The following is a 6,588-nucleotide window of genomic DNA, read 5'->3' on the forward strand; positions in this document are numbered from 1 at the left end:
TTTGGCTGGGGCCTGATCCTGAGGCCGCTGAAGTTGATGGAAAGGCTCCTCATTCATTTCCCCAGGCTTTGGATCGGGCCCTTGGTCACAACCCCCCCCCCCCCCAGCTAAGGCTGGGGATGATCTGTCTCTGAAAGGAGATGAGGAAAAAACAACGGGGACACAATGAGGCTGTGTTCTGGGGACGCGGGATGGAACTGGGCCTTTTCACTCAGCCCCCCCCCGCCCCGGTACCCCTGCCCTGAAGATCCATCTCCAGGGAAGAAGGAAATGTACATCTCTCATGAAACACAAGACAAGCGGCAGTTTGTCTCTGGCAGCAAGGGACAAAGCGATCCTGGCCTCTCCGTGACACGCACTCCACCGAAAACAAGCTTCCCCTCCGGACCGGATGAAAACAAGTCTCCGGGCCTCACTCTTGCTGGCTCGAACGCCCCCTTTACACCGATCGGCCACTGCAATTCGCAGTCACGCTCACTTTAAGGCCCCTTTGTGCTGCCAGGCCGTACAAAGGAAGTGGATGCCGAAAACTGTGGGGGAGAAAAATCATTTTTCAGGGTCTTTTTTTTTAAAAAACGTCTGTGAAAATGGAGGATTCCCTCAGAAATCTCAGTTGCAACAAAACAGCCATTTTGCTCCAGAAAAGCTAGCTGTTTATCCAGGCGCTAGCCACATAACCCCCTGCAACATCAATGAACGTATCTGCTTGGCGCTTCTTTGACTCGCTGCTAGCCCCATGTTAGGAGTGGGGTGCTGAGGCATGGGGAGATGAAATGACTTGTGCAGATGAAGTCTGTGGCAGATTGAACCCAGATCTCCTGGCTCCTACTCTTCCACACAAACTTACTTCTTTGCTTGCCAGTGCTGTCAGAGGTGGCAATCTGCAGCTAAGCAATGATCCTGATCTTCAGCTGGTATAAACTGGCATCACTCCACGAAGCTAAGGGATCTGTGCTGATTTATGCCAGCTGAGGATCTGGCCCCTTGAAACCAGGGCCAAAGTTAGTGGGGCGGGGGGAAGTCAGAGTCTGGCCATGTGCTGTCCTAAAAGGGATGGGGGCAGGGGGAGGTAAACGAGTCCCCTTGATCTGTTTGACCCAGACCTGAAGAATGTGACAGCAACATGAATTGCACTGGGGACAGGACAAACGTGCTTTGTAGCCGGGGAGGTGAAGGTAAGTCTTGCTGTAACCAGACCGTGCTGAATGGAGCGTGGCAATGGCTTTGCACCAGGGTGACCCGACTGTGGGTTGACCGGAGAGTGGCCTTATTGATGGGCTGATGTATTGATTATTGATTGAGCTCTTAGACTGCAGGGGGTCAATAAAGGTTCGGTTAGCTGAGGGCTACAGCCTCAGGAATATTATGGGCAGGAGCATTACAATGAGCGGCCCTCAGCGCGCACAAGAAACAGCTGCAATTTATCACAAGTCCCTTGAGCAACAAATCTGCTAACCAGGCCACCGGACACTGAAGTCCAACAGCAGACGTTCAGGGTGTTTAGCACTGTGACTAGCATCATTCACATCTCCTGCTGGGGCAACCTGGACTGTCAGTCACTATTTTCTTCATCATCATCTTCGTCATAATGCTAGTGCCTCCCGACATGTTGGCCCACATCTTTAGCCTGAGTTACGCTTTCACCTACTAATGCTCAGACCTACCCATAAGTATTCCAGCCCTTTGCCCCTTGTCCAGACTTCCTCCTCCCACTAATTTAGGGATGCCCCCTTTCTCATATGCTGCCTTGTTAGTTCCCTTTTCACTGATTAACATGGGCGTCACACAGTTGCCATAGCGACGTGTGGCTGAGCTAAAATTCCCCAAGAAGTTTCTACCAGTCATCTTGCCAAATTAACAGATACATTGTGACAGCTTTTCTAAAACATCAGCAATTAGCACGACTTGTCCTGTAATCTTGGCAATTTACGGCTACCGCGTTAACTAGTGATCTTGGTGAACAAGTCATGTCAATCTAGTTCAGGCCTCAGGCCTTGTGTGGCTAAGCCGAATATCTTACAGGCCTGAGACTCTGTGTTATGACATTAATTTATACATATATGTTATATTTTAGGATCTACCCCCCAACCCCTTTTTATTTTTTAAGGGGACAAGAGAAATTGGAGAAGGGCTTATCCTCCGAAGAGTTTCTCTGAATACTTTGCATTGAATTGAGCTCTGGTGAATGCTGCAGCCCAGAAACTGGAGCGTTCTATTTCCCTATTTCCAACGTCTGCTGTTGGACTTCAGTGTCCGGTGGCCTGGTTAGCAGATTTGTTGCTCAAGGGACTTGTGATAAATTGCAGCTGTTTCTTGTGCACGCTGAGGGCCGCTCATTGTAATGCTCCTGCTCATAATATTCCTGAGGCTGTAGCCCTCAGCTAACCGAACCTTTATTGACCCCCTGCAGTCTAAGAGCTCAATCAAGGAAGTATGGGCTGTATGAATGCACTATAAGGTGGGTAGAAAGCTGGCTAGATTGTCGGGCTCAACGGGTAGTGATCAATGGCTCCATGTCTAGTTGGCAGCCGGTATCAAGTGGAGTGCCCCAAGGGTCGGTCCTGGGGCCGGTTTTGTTCAATATCTTCATAAATGATCTGGAGGATGGTGTGGATTGCACTCTCAGCAAATTTGCAGATGATACTAAACTGGGAGGAGTGGTAGATACGCTGGAGGGGAGGGATAGGATACAGAAGGACCTAGACAAATTGGAGGATTGGGCCAAAAGAAATCTGATGAGGTTCAATAAGGATAAGTGTAGGGTCCTGCACTTAGGATGGAAGAATCCAATGCACCGCTACAGACTAGGGACCGAATGGCTAGGTAGCAGTTCTGCGGAAAAGGACCTAGGGGTAACAGTGAACGAGAAGCTGGATATGAGTCAGCAGTGTGCCCTTGTTGCCAAGAAGGCCAATGGCATTTTGGGATGTATAAGTAGGGGCATAGCGAGCAGATCGAGGGATGTGATCGTTCCCCTCTATTCGACATTGGTGAGGCCTCATCTGGAGTACTGTGTCCAGTTTTGGGCCCCACACTACAAGAAGGATGTGGATAAATTGGAGAGAGTCCAGCGAAGGGCAACAAAAATGATTAGGGGTCTAGAACACATGACTTATGAGGAGAGGCTGAGGGAGCTGGGATTGTTTAGCCTGCAGAAGAGAAGAATGAGGGGGGATTTGATAGCTGCTTTCAACTACCTGAAAGGGGGTTCCAAAGAGGATGGCTCTAGACTGTTCTCAATGGTAGCAGATGACAGAACGAGGAGTAATGGTCTCAAGTTGCAGTGGGGGAGGTTTAGATTGGATATTAGGAAAAACTTTTTCACTAAGAGGGTGGTGAAACACTGGAATGCGTTACCTAGGGAGGTGGTAGAATCTCCTTCCTTAGAGGTTTTTAAGGTCAGGCTTGACAAAGCCCTGGCTGGGATGATTTAACTGGGAATTGGTCCTGCTTCGAGCAGGGGGTTGGACTAGATGACCTTCAGGGGTCCCTTCCAACCCTGATATTCTATGATTCTATGATTCCCCAAGAGCAGGTAAAGATTGTTCTCCGCTCCTCCCTATACACCTCATCTTTCCCATGCAAGGCTTGCCTCTGAGGGCCCTGTGCTCTCTTCACGACCAGTTCAACCCTTGGTCTCTCCAAGAGTCTGCCAGCCAGGTGGTTACTTTTGCAATGCGGACACCTCTCTGCTGGGAACTGGGCTGAGATCCATTGTGCTCATTTCCTAGGGTCCCAGCAGCTCAGGGTGACTTTTACCAGCAGGAAATTAACTGAAACCAGCGACCTAGAACTGAAGGACTCCCAGACCCATCACAAGTCCGTTTAGCTATCCAGCCCTTTCCAGTTTCTTTAAGTTCTAGCCAAACACGGGCATCAGAACCGGACAAAACTCAGCTGATTCCTCCCGCTCAGACTAAAATAAGCAACCACTTTCGCTCCACAGGCCAGATCCTCAGCTGGCGTATATCAGCGCAGCTCCCTCAGCTTCAGCATGACATGGATTTACCCCAGGGGAGAATCTGGCCCTATATGTGAGAAGGCAAACAATAAAAAGGAGAGAATTTACACTGGGACCCCCCCACTTTACACCACTCTGGCAGCACGAAAACAGCCTCCGAGGAGCGAGCGTAAATGTAATTTATAACTGCTTTAAGTCCCATTTACGCTACTAAGGGACCTCCGTGTAAATGTGAACCAGGGCCAATGTTTGTATTAAATAAGCAGCCATTTCTAGGGCTAGATCTCATTAAAGAACCCCGTTTGTTGATTGCATAATGTTTTGATTGGCTTAAAAAAAACAGATGAAGCATGAAGATAAATGGATTGAAATCTTAGGTTTAATGATTAATTGGGTAATTGCTTTGTTTGAGGTCACTTGAGTTTTATCTGTGTCAACCAGCAGGGGTAAGAAGCCAGATTCTCATTTACGCTTGGGCCCCTTTACACCTCTCTGGCTGTGTAAAAGGGACTCCAGCATTTGAGAGTATCTGGAGCAATATGAGTAAATCTGGGAACACATATTTCCTCAACTGGCTACGTCCAAATGAAATTTTGCCCTGAGTAGCGTGAGGGGTGAACTCAGCTTTAGTAATTAACAGCTGCCAGGTAGTTTGTGGAACAGTCTTTAACTGGTCCCCCCCTTTTTTTTCCGCCCCGGTGGGTATGTCTACACTGCAAAAGAAGACCTGTGGTAGCGAGTCTCAGAGCCTGGGTCAGTGTAGATGTTCCTGCTCAGGCTGGTGGCTGGGCTTCGAAACCCAGCAAGGGAGGGTGGGTCTGAGATCCCAGGCTTTAGCTGGGATGGGAACATCGACACTGTTCTTGTGCCCCATTGTGTGAGCCCGAGTCAGCTGACCTAGGTGCTGAGACTCACTGCCGAAGGGGTGGGGGTTTGCCTTGTACACACACCCAGTTTGATTTGGTCTTTGAGGATGCAGGAAATAATACTGGCCCACACCCTGAGCTGGTACAAATTGATGTTGCTTCAGTCAAGCCACGCTGATTTACAGCAGCTAGGGAGTTGGCCTAAAATTTAGAGCCAACTATGGCCTTGGTCCTTCTTTTGCTTGCACTGGGTTAACGCAAGGCTGACATCATTGGCATTAAAGTCATCTCAGTGGCAGAATTATCAACGTGTCCAGTCCTACATTTCTATGGTTATTAAGATAGCATCTAAGGGCTCCCTGCTCCCAAAAGCTAACAATACCTAGCTCCTATATGGGGCTTTTGTAAGCAGTACATCTCAAAGCACTTCACAGTACTTATCCTTACAGCACACTTGTAAGGCAGAGCAATTAGCCACAGTGTACTGGTGGTGAAACTAGGCACAGAGAAGCTAAGTGACTTGCCCAGGATCACCCAAAGAGTCTGCAGCAAAGCAGGGAACTGAACCCAGCTCTACCAAGGTCAAGGCGATTGCCCCAACAATTGGGCCATCCTAAGACAGATGCAGGCTAAGGAAAAGTATACAACAGACAAGCAGAGTGACTAATGGGAGGGCAGCAGACAACATGTTCATTCCACTTTCTTTTGTTTTTTTGTGAGCCAGATTTCAATCTCTTTTACACAGCCGCAAATCTGGAGTAACTCCCGTTACACCAGTGTCATTCCACTGAAGTTAACGGAGATCAGAATCTGATTCAGAGCCTTTAAAATTAAAAAAATGTGTCCACGTCACTTTCCAAAGGCTGTTTTAGTTTATTCAGTGTTTCTCCGCCTCTGCTTTCTCGAGTCTTGGAATTCGCACTGTCTCTGTATGTTACAAACACCTCTCAGCAAATGCAGATGCAGAGAAAAAAATGAAATCACACTCTCGGTTCCCCACACCCACTGCCTGCCCATAGAGATGTGTGAAAGAATTTATAAACAGTACAGGCTTTATTAGGAGCATAGAATTTATACACAATACAGGCTGACACAGCTTCTCTGCCCCCAGTTGGGAGACCAAACTTTCTCTCCTTTTCAGCTAATTGACAACCTGGAACTGGGCAAAAATTTTTGGTTCAAACTTTTTTTTGGTGAAAATTGCTGACTCTATAACACTGAATTGTTTTGCGAATTCACATCAAATTCACCAAATCATTTGTTTTGAATAAAAAACAATTTTTTTTAGAAAAGATCAAAACGTTTTGTTCTGATGACATTTTCGAAAATGAGATGGATTGTTTTGGTTTGAGATCACTTTCTGTTGAGAAATTTCATTCAAATTCACTACTCAAAAGCAAAACTTTTTAAAACCTTTTTAAAAAAATTTTTAAAATTTTCAATTCTCTGAAAATTTCAAAAATTTTGTTTTCAGTTTAATCCAAAACATTTTGGGGGGGGGGGATTTTTCAGAATTGCCAGCAAATCAAAACATTCATTTTTCACCTAGCACTATTCTGCAGTCCAATCCATCTAATCTCATATCTACCCAAATCCGTTGAATCTAGACCAAAAAATACTCTACAATTGAGTTAAGGTTGAGAGTATGTGTCAGTAATTTAAAAGCTAAAAGGCATTTCAGATATGTTGTAAGTATCCCAAAAACCACACACCGTAAATCCAGGAAATTCAGAGTTAAAGATACATTTAAAAGAAATGCAG

The sequence above is a fragment of the Eretmochelys imbricata genome, chromosome 24 (assembly GCF_965152235.1).
Source record: "Eretmochelys imbricata isolate rEreImb1 chromosome 24, rEreImb1.hap1, whole genome shotgun sequence".
Taxonomy (NCBI): Eukaryota; Metazoa; Chordata; order Testudines; family Cheloniidae; genus Eretmochelys; species Eretmochelys imbricata.